Below are 16,142 nucleotides of genomic sequence, written 5' to 3'. Positions count from 1 at the left end.
CCCACTCCCGCGCCCCTGCTGTGTCCTCCGTCCTGTGAAACACTTCTAGGTTCGGGGTTCCCGGCTGGACGCGAGATCTCAGAAGCCCCGACTGGCCGGCCTTATTCCCAGCCTGCTGCTACGTCCCTGGTTACCGCGCGTCGCGGAGAAACAGCCATAGTTTTCAACTGGAGATGCGATAGAGGAGATGAAACCTTTTTGGTAACAAGCAAACCCCTGCTTATAAAAGGGGGAGAGTTTAATTTTCATCCAACTGGAAACCTGAGGCTTCCCAGTAAGAGGAACGTTTCTGGCCTGTAAAGCAGTCACCTGTTGTAAGTTAGGATCCCATTTATATGTATTCAGAACATACTGTGATCGTAAGGCGGAGTAGTCCCTTAGAAAGGCAGAGCTTTTAGCCTAAGAATAAACCTCTTTACATTCAGGAAAAACGAAATCCAAACAATGATCTTTCATCCTACTTAGGAATGTGTCACACTGGAAACCGCTGTCAAGGATACTATTTGAAAAGTTGCTGAGAAAAGAAAAAAAAATCAACGTAGTAGTACAGATTGAGGAGGAAAACTTTGTGAAATATTATTGTCCCAGTACAGTGGGAGAAAATCCTGAACTCTTCAGTGCTAGATTTTGGCCAACCCAAGCTACTTCCAGCTGTAATGCATACTAGAGATAAGAAAATTAAAACCTGGTAAATTCACTTCCCCTTTTTGACACAGGCAGTATTCCGAAGTTCCTCCTCCCAGTGTAATACAAGATGACACTTGTCTTTAGCCTATAAAAATTAATTCTTAACAAGGAACATTACCAAGTAAAACATTAACCAAGTCCTTTTGGTGTGTGTAATTAGAGAAGGCTGGCACAGGATATTCATAAGTAATCAATACAGCTCATTTTATCTCAGGAAAAAAGAGGTCATCAGAAGGAAAGAGGAAAAAGATGGGATTTCTAAGCCTTGAAAAATACCATTCATTGAGGTCAAGGTTGATCATGTGCTGAATAAATAGATTTTGAGCTGCAAGTGATTTAGAGGAAACTGATCATTCTTGCCAAAACTGTTTTCCGCCTGCTTGTTTATTCCAAAATTTCTTTAACAAAGTAAACATTCTTTACATAGAATCTATTAGACATTTAGAGGGCTTAAAATGCAAGTATGAGTGGTAAATCAACACGTACTAAGATGTAAATGGAATCCTTGAGAGCAGGGGAAGAGTACCTGCTCTTTTTGAGAACAGGAGGTGGTGCCTGGGACTTGAAGGGAGAGGGCAGGAGATAGCAGGAAAGGTACACTAGTTTCCTATTGCTGCTATGACTATGTCAAACAGTAGTTTAAAACACAAATTTATTATCTAACAGTTCCATAGATGGAAAGTCAGATAATACGTCTCAAAGAGCTGAAGTCAAGGGATCCACTCCAGGGAAGAGTCCATTTCCTTGCCTTTTACGGCTTCTCAATGCCACCCACATTACTTGGCTTGTTGCCATTTCCTTCATCTTCAAAGCCAGTGACAGCTGGATGAGTTGTGTTGCCATCTCTCATTCTTTCTCTTGCCTCCCTCTTCCATTTATATTGTAATCATAATCATCCTTATGATTACATTGAGTGCATCATGATAATCTAGATAATCTGTCTCAAAATCAGCTGATTAGTAACCTTAATTCCACCTGCAACCTTAATTTTCACAGGTTCCAGGGATTAGGATGAAAACATCTTTGGAGCGAGGGGCGTTACAGTAAAGGATTCCAAAAGAAGCTTGAGCACCTAAGACAAATCACCTGCCTCTCAGAGTCATCTCTTCCAAATAATTGAAGCACTTGATTAGAAATGCCAATAACTGATTTTCCTCATATTTATACCTATTGTGAAGTTTATAGTCAATTTTAAAATGGGATACTAGGGATAAAGAAGAGCAGCATGGTTATAGAGTATTCTCATTTTGTATGATCAGCCACTTGAACAAACTCTAAAGAGTCTGGAGGCTTTGCTAGAAATAAATGATAAAGACTTATTTAAAGGTCTTGGAGTTCGCAAACTGGAAACACAGGCAAAAACACATTGGTGTTCCAAAGAAGAAGGAAAAGTTAAAGGGTTCTTATTGTTAAAAATGCATTCTTGAGAATAATCAGTCCTTCATTCTTAGCCCTAGAATTGGTTCAGGATGGTTATCAGTTATATGTCAGGCAGTCTTGATGGTAGATGCCAAGTTGTCTGAAAGATAGGTGCCAGGAAGTCTGGTCACATCCATTGGTCTGGAGAGTAGATGTTACATGGACGTCAAGTGATCTGGTTATATGAGTTCTTCAGTGGGTAATCAGAGGGTTGTTTGGAGATCCGATGTATATCCAGGTATTGACACACAAAGAACTAATATCCAGGCATTGGTGCAGGACTAGAAAATTTACAAGTTCTCAGGCTAGTTAGAACAAGAATAGAATTGTTTCCTCATGACTCAACTTAATGTTAATTTTAGCAGCTTTGTTAAAGCAATTCCATTTTATATATTTCCTATCTTTACTCTTTCCTCACACCGTAGTGTCACAGTGTTTTCATAATTTGCACTGAATAGGCCCTACTCTAAATCCAAGCTTTATGAAAACCTAATTTTCATTGATCACTTCAAGGGGAATCGTATCCATAAGAATTGTCTGTACCATAGAATAGGAATACTCAGGCCAAAAGCATTTCCACTTTTACCAGTCTGATTGAGGTCATCCTTGCCTACTATATCATCCTATGTATTTCTGTCTTGTTTATTTTCCCCATGCACAATCTCATGATGTAATTTTTCTTTTTAAAAATCTAGAATGACTAAGAGAGACTGAGACTTAAGTGGCCAGAGGTAGAAAAGAGACCGAATTCCTTTTGGTGGTCTCTTAAATTTTGTCCTTCATATGTGCGTTACATATTCTAAAAACATAAAATTTTAATTAAAGCAGAAAATTTCAGTGAGATCTTATTGGCTAAGAAAGTCCAAATATCTTAGTTTGGCAAAAAGCCCTTTAATGATCTGGGTATAACTTAAGTTTACAGTTCTATTCCGTATTGGACCCTTTTTGTTTTCTACCACACTGGTTACGCATACCTTTCTGCACATCAGAATCACCTGAAGAGCTTGTTGAGAAGACGTTCCCAGGCCATAGGCCCTACATGCTGACCCACTGAGTCAGACTCTCCAAAGAAAGGGACTGCAAATCTACCTCTTTTAAGATTTAAGCATCGGCCCAATGAGCTACAAGATTATTACTCTGCAGCATTTTAGCCAAACCTTAGCATTTACTGTTCTACATGATTATCTTACATTTTCCAATCATTTTTGCCTTTATGCACTTCATTTCCTCACCAGTTCTCTATATTTCCCTGTTAAATTTTTACCCATCTTTTAAGACCCAGCTTAAATACCACCTCCTTTACCAATCCTCTTTAAAAATAATCATCTTCTTTGCTTGTAATTAATGATTATTGTCCAGACTTCAGAGAGAGAATTCTGAATTAAAATTCCATTTTTGATACTTGATTAGTGCAAATGTTGGGCAAGTTCCTAAACACTTCTGGGCCTCACTTTCCTGTAAACTGGGAATGATATTAGTACCTCCCTCATAGGTGGTTGTGAGAATTAATTCATGTAAAGTATGTAGAACTTCATGCCTGGCCCAAAGTAAGCACTAAATAAGTGTTAGCTTATGGTGGAATGGGCAACTGATCAGACCAAAAAGAGGGAACCCAAGACTAAGTTAACACAGGGGAGGCAGTATCAGTGCTGTAACTTGGAGTAGGGTGCTCTGGAATGCTAAATCAGGATGTCAGCAAAGAAAATTAGGGATGGAGAGGAGAGAATGAGAGGGAAAAATAAGACTAGAAGACTGTTTATATATATTCCCTACCCGCTTTAAGCATTTAAGACTAGAGCAAGGATTGGCCAAGCATGGGGAAAAGGGAGAGACTGTCATTATTAATAAATTTCATATTTGAAAAGGGTTCTGTGCCACATTTTTTCTTCATGCCCTTAACTCCTCTCTCAGCCTACTTTTCAATAGCTGTAGAAGAAGGAATATAATACTGACTCTATAGGGTATTCATGAAGAAGAAATTAACTAATAAATAATCTAAGGCTTTAATACAGTACATATCACACAGTGAGTGCCCAATAACAGCTATCATTATATAGTCAGTTTATATCACATTTGTAATATAGTAGAAGAGGTAGTAGAGACATTTAGAAATAACCTAGTAAAGTCTAATCTCGATACATGTACTTATTACATTTTGAACTTAACAACATTATGAAAGTCATATCCATAAGACTAGCTGGTTGTATATTGCTGAACCTTATTGTGCTTTTGTCTGACAAAGATTTTGTACTTGACCAAACTCTAGCCAGGCTTCTCTATGCCCTTTTCTCAACTAGGCCTCAACCTTGACCTATAAAGACTTGAATGAAATGCAAAAATAGTTTCTAACAACTCTAGGCCACATCCTTATGTAGACTGTAGCCCCCCCTTAAAGTGCTTGCCTCAGAAAACAAAGCTGCCAAAAAAATGTACAGCTTGTTCCAGCCAACACAGACTGGGTCTCTCTGTCTCCTAGTTTCTGTGAGTGGATGGAGCTTCAATAAGCACCAGTTAACAAACCCAAATGGGTTTCACATGGCCTAACCCCACCTTCCTGTTTTTTATAATTTATTACTTCCCTTACTACTGAGCCCCATTCTCTCCCTTACTATTCATTCATTATCGCTTTAAAAGGCCCAATCGCCTCTCTACAGATCGAAAGTTCATGCTGGACTCTTTTCCCTATTGCAATACTGTATATTTGATTGAAATCTGTCCTTCCACTTTCACTAGTGACTGGCTTTGTTTAAGACAAATCATAGTAAGCCATTAAATATCCTGGAGTGCTTACTACCTATGACAGGCAGGGAAATAGTCTTATCTACCACCCTCTTCTTCTTCATTGAAGAGATATTTTTAATACCTGCCACACTCCTATTTGCCTTTGTGTGCTCACTTTACATTTAAGCTCACTACAGGCTATAGTGCTCTCCCTCCCTGATTCAGGATGCTGTGCCTTCCTCTTTTTTTTAATTTATTTTTTCATTACAGTTGACATTCAATATTATTGGTGTAAAGTATACAACATAATGATTAGACATTTATACACTTTTTGAAGTGATCACCCGATAAGTCTAGTACCCGCCTGGCACCATGCACTTATTACAATATTACTAACTATATTCCTTATGCTGTACTTTCTATCTCCATGAACTGGCAATTTGTACTTCTTAATCCCTTTCACCTTTTTCACCCATCACCCCAACCCCCCTGACATGTGGCAACCATCAATTTGTTTTCTGTATCTATGAGTTTGTTTCTGTTTTGTTGTTCATTTATTTTTTTTTTAATTTCCCATATAATTGAAATCATATGGTATTTGTCTTTGACTTATTTCACTAAGCATAGTACCGTCTAGATCCATCCATGTTGTCACAAATGGCAGGAATTCATTTTTTTTTTTTATGGCTCAGTAATGCTTCATTCCATATAAATACCACTTCTTTATCCAATTGTCTATTGATGGGCACTTAGGTTGCTTCTTTATCTTGACTATTGTAAATAGTGCTGCAGTGAAAATAGAGGTGAAGATTTATTTTCAAATTAGTATTTTAGGTATCCTTAGATAAATACAGAGAATTGGAATTGGTAGGTCATATGGTAGTTCTATTTTTATTTTTTTGTGGAACCTCCAAACTTTTTAATAGTGGCTGCACCAATTTACAATACCATTAACAGTGTATGGGGTTCTCTTTTCTCCATATCCTCACCAACATTTATTGTTTGTTGATTTATTTTACTGATGGTAACCATCAATAAAATGTGTGAGGTGATATCTCATAGTGGTTTTAATTTGCATTTCCCTGACAATTAGTGATTTTGAGCATCTTTTCATATGTCTATTGGCTATCTATGTTCTCTTTGGAGAAATGTCTATTCAGGTTCTCTGCCCATTTTTTAATAATATTGTTTGTTTTTTGATGTTGACTTGTGTGAGTTCCTTATGTGTTTTGGATATTAACCCCTTATCAGATGTATCATTGGCAAATATCTTCTTCCATTCAGTAGGTTGTATTTTCATTTGTTAATGATTTTTTTTAGCATGCAAAAACTTTTTGGTTTGGTATAATCTCATTTATTTTTCTTTTGTTTTCCTTGCCTGAGGAGACATATCCAAATGAATATTGCTAAGAATAATGTCAAAGAGGTTACTGCCTATATTTTCTACTAGGATTTTATGGTTCCAGGTCTTATATTTAAGTCTTTAATCTGTTTTGAGTTTATTTTTGTATATGGTATAAGAAAGTAGTCTAGATTCATTTTTTGCATGTATCTGTCTAAGTTTCTTAACACCATTTATTGAAGAGACTGTCTTTACCCCATTGTATATTCTTGCCTTCTTTGTCATAGATTAATTGACCTTATAGGCGTGAGTTTATTTCCGGGCTCTCTATTCTGTTCCATTGATCTATGTGTCTATTTTCATGCCAGTACCATGCTGTTTTGATTGCCACAGCCTTACAGTTTAGTTTGATATTTGTTGGTGTGATACCTCTAATTTTATTCTTTCCAAGGATTGCTTTGGCTGTTCAGGGTCTTTGGTAGTTCCATACACAATTTTAAGATTATTTGTTCTAGTTCTGTGAAAAATGCCATTGCCATATTGATAGGGATTGCATTGAATCTGTAGATCGCTTTGGGTAGTATAGGCATTTTTAATGATGTTAATTCTTCCTACCCATTATTATGGTATATGCTATTATTTATTTGCATCTTCTTCAATTTCTTTCTTCATGGTCTTACAGTTTTCTAAGTATAGGTGTTTTAACTCCTTGGTTAGATTTATTCCCAGGTATTTTATTCTTTTTGATGCAATTGTAAATTGGATTTTTTTCTTAATTCCTCTTCTGATAATTTGTTACTGCTATATAAAAATGCAACCAATTTCTGAATATTAATTATGTATCCTACTTTACTGAATTCATTTATTAGTCTTAATAGGTTTTTTGGTTGGGTCTTTAGAGTTCTCCCTCTATATGTGTATCATGTCATCTGCAAATAATGACAGTTTTACTCTTTCATTTCTAATTTGAATGCCTTTTGTTTTTCTTCTCTTATTGCTGTGGCTAGGACTTTCAATACTATGTTGAATAAAAGTGATGAAAGTAGACATCCTTGTCTTGTTCCTGATCTTAAAGAAAAAGCTTTTAGCTTTTCACTGTTATTATGTTAGCTGTGATTTTGTCATACATGGCCTTTATTATGTTGAGATATGTTTCCTCTGTTCCCACTTTGCTGAGTTTTTTTTAAATCATTAAGTGGATGTTGGATTTTGTCAGATGTTTTGCTGCATCTATTGATATGAGCATATGATTTTTATCCTTCGTTTTGTTTATGTGGTATATTATGTTAATTGATTTGAGGATATTAAATCAACCTTGTATCCCAGGAATAAATCCCATTTGATCATAGTATATGATCTTTTTAATATATTGCTGAATTTGATTTGAGCAATATATTGTTGAGAATTTTTGCAACATCTTCACCAGGGATATTGGACTATAATTTTTTTTATCTTGACTTGTGAGAATTAAGATAGGATAGATTTTTTATGCTCTCAGTTCCTGATATATGCTACGTCAGGCCATTTACATATGCATGTCATTCCCTCTGACTATAATGCTTTTTCCTTACTTTGCCTAGTTAATTTCTATTACTCTTCGGAGCTTGACTCATTGTCTCTTCTTCAATGAAACTTCCCTTTATTTGGCAGACATACTTTCATTTTACTTGGACTTCTCTTTTGTAATCATGACTTGGTCTTTCTGGTGACCAGCCCCCATCCTGAAGCCCTCTAGGAAGCCACCAAGAGTTGCCTCATTAGACCAAATGATGCTTCTATTACTCAGGAAATTCCAAGGGATGTAGGAGATTTGTCTCAGGAGCAAAGACCATATGTTAAAACAAAAGATGCTCTAGCACTCCTATCACTCACAAAATTACAAGAAGTTAAGGAGCTATGTGTCAAGAATCAGAGGCAGAGACCAAATATATGTATGTATGTATACATATATATGTATACACACACACACATATGTCACAATTAGTCATTCTATAAATGTGCATCTTGACAAAGATTTGAGTTCAGTATATTTTCATGTGCTTATTTTCTCTATCTTATTTGGTAAAGTGTCTTTGCCTATTTTTAATTGTTTTTTTCTTATTTTTGACTTTTGAGAATTATTTACACATTTTGGATAAAATTTCTTATTATAGAGGTGTTTTCCAAATATTTTCTCTCTTTCTCAGCTTGTCTCTTTATTATCCTAATGATAACTTTTGAAGAAGAGATGTTTTTAACTTCGATAAAACCTAGTCTATCAATTTGTTATTTTATGGATCAAGCCTTTGATTTCATACCTAAGAAATCTTTACCTAAAGAACAAAGACTTGTCTTATATATTTTCTTTTAGAAGAATAATTTCAGATTTTACTGATCAGTTTTCTTTATTTTTTTTATTTATGGTTACAAGGCTGTGAAAAAGAAATCAGGGGCAAAGTCTTCTATGCCATGCTTTAAAAAGGTAATAGTAAAAAATGGATATTAATGTAAAGAATCAACAGAATCACCCCAGACTGGCTCAAGAAGGCAATGTAAACTAAGAAAGTGTTACAAAAAAGTAAACTCTCTGAAAATCCTAGTGCATCTAAATGTGACTACCAAAATGTTTGTGTAAAAGAGTAGGTGCACTGACTTTCTTGGAGACCCAACAGTTAGTGAATCCCCTAAGTGTTAAAATGTGGTAAAAGTATATGGTTCAAGCAACTCCATAATACAGATGTGGACCCACAGAAATATAGAATTGAAAGAAACTTTCGAATTTTTGTTTTTAAACTTTGTTTAACAGTTTAACTCCTTTTTAAGGCAAATAACTGAACCGATAAACATAAGACTTTGAAGCTGAGACTAGCCTTACCTCCTCCAAGGAGAATGTGGTTGAAAATGTGTTAAATTTCCCAATAAGAAGATCAGTTAACGAACATTAAATGTTACTTTGTGCGGACACTGTGTGTAGGCAATGAAAATGTGAATCAGGGAGCCCCTGCCTCGTGTTAGAGAACAGGAATGTGCAAGGAGCATTGGAAACTATCAACTTTTTAGGGATGTGTAGAAAAAAAAGGAACCAGCAAAGACATTCAGAAGTGTGGTCTGTGAGATGGGAGCAGAATGCAGTGTCTATGGATCAGCTCACCTGCACCTGACCTCCTTTCCCCTCTGTTATCCTACTAGTTATAGTGACTGGAGTGGAATGATGATGAGATATGCTGGAGAATAGATGATGCCTAAAGTGGGGAAATAGTGAATACTTGAGTCAGATCACTACCCTAGAAGCACTTTAACATGAAATGTACCTTTTCCCAAGTCCTAATTTTCTCTGGAGCAGCACAAAACAGCATCTAGGCTTTTCTCCCTTTCCCTCTAGTAGGTATTACTAGCCAAGGCAGATGATGGTCCTAAGAAATAAATAAAAGCACAAGGGGAAACTTGTGAAACTTCTGAGGAGCAAGGTAAGTATTAAAGTAAAACAATCATAGAACTACTATATCAGAGAAAGTCAAACTAATGGATCAAACATAATAATTAAAATTCACATAATAAAGAACTTCAGAGAAAGAATGTAGAATGTTGGAAATACGGCACATAAACAAGCATTTGTAAGTTGGATATTAGGTATGACAAATATTAATGAAATAACTCAATGGATGGGTTGACTATCAGAACAATATAGTTGGAGAGATATTTCATGCACTGGAAGTCATCAGATCAAGGAAAGGATTATGAAATAGAAAATTAGGAAATATGGAAGGTAAATGTATAAACAATTTCTAATGGAAATCCCAGAATTAAAATAAAGAGTAAGAAAATGATGGAATTACTGCTGAGAATTACCCAGAAATGTCAGAATACATAAAATACATAAAATTAAATGCAGTTGTGTGATTTAAGTTCACATTTCTGTAAAACTTATTTTCTTCTATGCCTACTTGTTTTGTTGTCCACACAGAATAAGCCTCCAGCAAGATAGAACTTCACATGTAGTGTAAGGACCTTTTAACAGTAAATTCTCGTTCTTCTCTTCCATTCATTGTGCTACTGTTGTCATACATTTCACTTTTTTCCTTTTTTTTTGCACTCATACATTTCACTTTTTACATATGCTCTAAACATATGAAATCTTGCACTCTTTTTGCTTTTGACAGTAATGCTTTAGAGCTGGGGTCCTCAACACCCAGACCGCAGAATGGTATTGGTCCATGGCCTGTTAGGAATTGTGCCATACAGCAGCAAGTGAGCAGCAGGCTATTGAGCAAAGCTTCATCTGTATTTGTAGACACTTCCCAGCACTAGCATCACTGCCCAAGCCCACCTCAGATCATCAGGCATTAGAGTCTCATAGGAGCACCAGTCCCTGGTAACAAAAAGCTTGGGGACTGCTGCTTTAGATCAATTAAAATAAGGAAAAAAATTATTTTACTTGTTTATATTCATTATTCATTTCTTTGTGTAGATCCAGATTTCAACCTTTCAACCAAATATTGTAATTCATCCTCGTGAAGAAATTTTAACATTTGTTGTGGAATAGGTCTGGTGCTAATGGATTCTCTCTTTTTGTTTGAGAAAGTCTTTATTTCTCCTTCATTGTTGAAAGATATTGTTACTCGGTATAGATATCTAAGTTGACTGGTTTTTTAAAACAATATTTTAAAGATTCGACTGTATTGTCTTTTAGTTTGCTTGGTTTCTAAAAAGAAGTGTGCTGTAATTCTTATCTTCTGTCCTCTGTATATAATTTTCCCCTCTCTGGATGCTTTACAATTTTCTACTTGTATTTTGTTTTTAGCAGTTTAAATATGATATTCCAGTTTGTGTTTAGTATGTGTGTTTGTGTGTATAGTGTGTTTTAATTTATCTTGGTGTAAATTTTTTGGATCTATGGTTTGGTATCTGCCATTAATTTTGGAAACTTCTCAACCATTATTTACTCAAATATTTTTTCTGCTCTTCTCTTTCTGGGGTTCCAATTACTCAGATGTTAGACTGATATCTCACAGTGATTGGATTTTCTGTACTGTTTTATTTTACTTTAATTTCTCTTTGTGTTTCAGTTTGGGTAATTTTTGTCTACTGTCTTCAACCACACATGTTAGATTTTATTATGCATGTCAATTCTAAATTATGTTTATTGAAATATGTGGCTTAGTAGAATAGAATTTATTATTTTAAATATTGAATAATTTTTAAATAATTTTACTGGAGTTTTTTACTTCACAATTAGAAGTCGAATTCACATATGTATAATAATCTGTAATCTATCTATATATGTATATAATCTTTATATTTTTTCCACACATTGATTCAGTCATTCTTTCATCCATCCATTCATCCCACAAATATTATGTACCAATGTTCTAGAAACTGGGTACACAATAGTAAAGAAGAAAATGTTGTTACCCTAATGGAGCTAACGATGTTGAAAGAAATAGCAAATATTCGTTTATTTGAACTCTCATAGGATTTACACAAATAATAGCACTTGACATTTACTAAGTACTATACATATTAATATTTGACATAGAGTCAAATTCTCACAATAGTCAGTCCTGTATCATAAATAAAGATAATTTTAGTTTGAAAGGTTTCAAAGAGTGCTAAACAAGAGATAAGGAAAAAGTCACACCCAGGCACATTAATGTGAAATTAAAGACAATCAGAATAGAAACATAGTAGAACGGAGGTCTCCAGGAGTTGGGGATGGTTGGATGGGGGGGATGGGAAGTAATAGTTAAAGAGTACAAAAATTCCAGTTAAAAGATGAATAAATTCTGGGGATTTGATGTGCAGCTTGGTGACTATAGTTTTTTTTTATTATTAAGTGTATTGGGGTAACATTGATTAATACAATTATATAATTTTCAGGTGTACATTATCATTTGACATCTGAATATTCTATTGTATGTTTACCACCCAAAGTCCAGTTTCCTTCAGCTAACACATATTCGATCCCCTTTACCCACTTCACCCTCCCCATACACCCCTATATTTGACCCCCTTTACCCCATTTACCTCCCCCCCACCACCTTCATCCCTCTGGTAACCACTAGTCTATAGTTCATGCCCATAAGTCTCTTTCTGTTTGTCCTGTTCATTTGTTGCTTTTAGGTTTATATCCCACATATAAGTGATATCATGTGATTTTCAACTTTCTCTGTCTGGCTTATTTCACTTAGCATGGTTATCTCAAGGTCCATCCATGTTGTCACAAATGGCAGTATTTCATCTCTTCTTATGGCTGAGAAATATTCCATTGTATATTCTTGAATGGTTCTGTGGTAACCACCACTCTACTCTGTTTCTATGAGTGACTTTCTGATTCCATAAGTAAGTGATATTAGACAATATTTGTCTTTCTCTGTCTGACTTATTTGACTTAGCGTATTGCCTTCAAGTTTCATTCATATTGTCACAAATGGCAGATCTCCTTTCTCACTGCTGATACATACATATCACATCTTCTTTATCTATTCATCTGTTGATGGACACTTAGGTATTCATTTGTTATTACTTGTCCTGTTGATTATAGCTATTCTAACAGGTGTAAGATGGTATCTCATTGAGGTTTTGATTTACATTTCCCTAATAGCTAGCGATGTTGAGCATCTTTTCAAATATTTGTTGGCCGTTTATATGTCCTCTAGGGAGAAATGTCTATTCAGGTCCTCTGCCCATTTTTAAATGGATCATTTTGTTGTTGTTGTTATTGAGTCATGTGAATTCCATGTATATTTTAGATATTAAGCCCTTATCAGAAGTGTTGCTCGCAAATATATTTTCCCATTCTGGTGATTGTCTCTTCACTTTGCTGATGATTTCTTTTGCTGAGCAGAAGCTTTTTACTTTGATGTAGACCCATTCATTTATTTTTGCTTTTACTTCCTTTGCTTTTGAGATCAAATTCATAAAATCCTCTTTAAGTCCAAGGTCCTTGAGTTTAGTTCCTATGTTTTCTTCTATGCATTTTATTGTTTTAGGTCTTGTATTCAGGTCCTTAATCCAATTTGAGTTAATTATGATGAATGGTGATAGACAACTGTCTAGTTTCAATCTTTTGCAGGTGGTTTTCCAGTTTTCTTAGCACCATTTATTGAAGAAGCTTTCCTTTCTCCACTGTATGTTTTTGGCTATTTTGTCAAAAATTATTTGCCCATATAAATGACTCTCGATTCTATTCCACTGATCCGTGTGTCTATTTTGCTGCCAAAACCATGCCATTTTCATTACTGTTGCTTTGTAGTATAATTTGAAGTAGAGCAGAGTGATTACTCCAGCCTCATTTTTTTTCCCTCAAGATGGCTTTGGCATTTTGGGGTCTTTCATGCTTCCATACAAATCTTATGTTTTTTTGTTCTATTTCTTTAAAGAAGGCCAATGGGATTTTGATGGGGATTGCATTAAATCTGTATAATGCTTTAGGTAATAAAGCATTTTAACTATGTTGATTCTTCCAATCTAAGAACATGGAATATCTTTCCATTTCTTTGTATCTTCTTCAATTTCTTTTAATAGGGTCTTGTAATTTTCATTACATAGGTCCTACACATGTTTCATTAGATTTATTAGTAGGTATTTTATTCTTTTTGTTGCAAATGCAAAATGAATTATTTTTTCCACTTTTTCTGACACTTCATTATTAGAGTATAGAAATGCTATGGGTTTTTGAACATTGATTTTGTTTCCAGAGACTTTACTGTATTTGCTAATTATTTCTAGTAGTGATCTTGTGGAGTCTTTATGGTTTTCTACGTAGAGAATCATGTCATCTGCAAATAGTGACAGTTTGACTTCTTTGTTTCCTATTTGGATGCTTTTTATATTTTTCTCTTGCCTGGCTGCACTCGCTAGGACCTCCAGTGTTATATTAAATAACAGTGGCGATAGTGGACAGCCTGATCTTAGAGAGAAGGTTTTTAGTTTTTCACCATTAAGTATAATGTTGGCTGAGGATTTGTCATAGATGGCTTTTATTATGTTAGGGTACTTTCCTTCTATATTGATTTTGTTTTGATCATAATAGGGTGCTGTATCTTGTAGAAGACATTTTCTGCATCTATTGATATGATCATATGATTCTTATTTTTTAATTTGTTTATGTGGTATATCACATTAATCAATTTGCAAATATTGAGCCATTCTGTGCTCCTGGGATGAATACCACTTGATCATGGATTATAGTTTTTTAATATGTTGCTGTATTCGGTTCACTAGAATCTTATTTAGGATTTTTGCTTTTGTGGGTTTTCCCTCTGGTTCTTCTTGTTTTGTGTTATATACTTCAGTTTTGAATCTTCTGTGTGTGGTTACCATTACAAATATATAGAGGATAGTTATATATGTATAGTCATCCATTTTTCTTCTGCACGTGACTTATCTCCATTCCCCTTTGCGAATTTGGATACTTGAATTCTCCCCTTTTCTGTCATTGTTATCTCAGTTTGTCCCTATGTATGCTGAACGTTCATTACTATCTTGCTTTAGCAATTCTCTTCTTATTATTTAAGCTTATAATGTTCTGTTCTTAGTAAGGGTTGCACTCCTTGGCTTCTATTTGTTTGATAGTCATTTTACTCCTAATTCTGTTTGTTTGTTTGTTTTTTTTTTTGTCATTTTGTTTTAGGTGAACTGACCCCTTTCAGTATTTCCTGTAGGGCCGACCTCATAGTGGAGAATTCCCTCAATTTTTGTATGTCTGGAAAGTTCTTAATTTCTCCTTTATATCTAAAGGAGAGCTTAGCTGGATACATTATTCTAGGCTGGTAGTTTCTCTTACTTAATAGTTTAAATATTTGATTCTATTCCTTTCTGGCTTGTAAGGTCTGCTCTGAGAAGTCCGAGGATAATCTAATGGGTTTTCCTTTATAATTTATCATTTTCTTCTCCCTGGCTGCCCTAAGAATTCTGTCTTTGTTGATGATTTTTGATAATTTTAATACAATGTGTTTTGGTGAAGGCCTTTTTGGGTTGAGATAATTAGATATTCTGTTGACTTCTTGAATTCCAAGCTCCAGTTCATTCCTTAGATTTCAGAAATTCTCATCAGCTATTTATCTGAAAATGCTTTCCAGTCCCTGCTCCTTTTCCTCACCTTCGATAATGCCCATTATTCTTATGTTTCCTCCCCTGAGGGTATCAGCTAGTTCTTGTAGTTCTCTTTCATTATTATTTATTCTTTAGTTTTTCTTTCCTTCTGATTTATTTCTAGATTTCTGTCTCAGTATCACTGATCCTGTCCTCCATTTGGTCGACTCTATTTCCCAAGCTTGCTATTTTAATTTTCAACTCTTACAATGTGTTTTTTTTTATATTCAGAAGATTTATTCTGTTCTTTTTGAGGGTTTCAGTCACCTTGCTGTGCTCATCTAGGTGTTTTTTTAATTCCTGAAATTGTTGATATGACTCATTTTGGAATTCACTGAATTTTTTCAGAAGTATCATCTTGATATCTCTGTCATTTAAGTCACATATTTCTATGTCTGTAAGCTTATTTTCTGGAGATTTTTCTCTTTCTTTCTGAGATGCCTTGTCATCTTGGTTGTTCATGGTGTTTAATGGACTATTTCTCCACCTAGACATTAATGGAAGTGTATTCTGCTATTTTTCCAGAAAGAAGTTTTATTATATGAAGGTCTCTCTTTAGCCTGTTGCAAAGAAGGTGCTTTTCTTTTGGGTTCCAGGAGGTGGCGTCTAAGCTTCTTGGATCCCTGCTTTATATAAAGCCTTAAACATGCCTTTTTATTTTCTTATAGATATTTAATCACACTCACTACCCTCAGTTTCAGTTCCTGTCAGTGTTAGCAACAGTTTTGATAGCTTTGCTCAGATTCCCCTGGGGCTTTGCAGTGTTCGGGCTCTGAAGTTATGCGGGGAGAGGCTCTCTGGGTTGGGGTATGGAGGCTGCTGCTCAGCCTCGGTTTTGCAACCATGTCCGGTAAAAATCAACCATTGTTTTTCTGCCATCCTGCTTTTCAGCCTTCTGCCC

At 35.1% G+C, this 16,142-nt stretch overlaps 1 long non-coding RNA gene across 1 annotated transcript; it reads left to right on the top strand.

Moving 5' to 3' along the window:
- Nucleotides 1-6: 6 nt before the first annotated feature.
- Nucleotides 7-3,973, top strand: LOC112479340. The gene is made up of 2 exons (XR_003046157.1): nt 7-314; nt 1,684-3,973. It is a non-coding gene; the product is annotated as an uncharacterized LOC112479340 (long non-coding RNA).
- Nucleotides 3,974-16,142: the final 12,169 nt, after the last annotated feature.

Source organism: Pteropus alecto, unplaced genomic scaffold (genome assembly GCF_000325575.1).
Source record: "Pteropus alecto unplaced genomic scaffold, ASM32557v1 scaffold204, whole genome shotgun sequence".
NCBI lineage: Eukaryota > Metazoa > Chordata > Mammalia > Chiroptera > Pteropodidae > Pteropus > Pteropus alecto.
The sequence above is the reverse complement of the archived record's forward strand: the minus strand, read 5'-3'. Positions and strand labels throughout refer to the sequence as shown.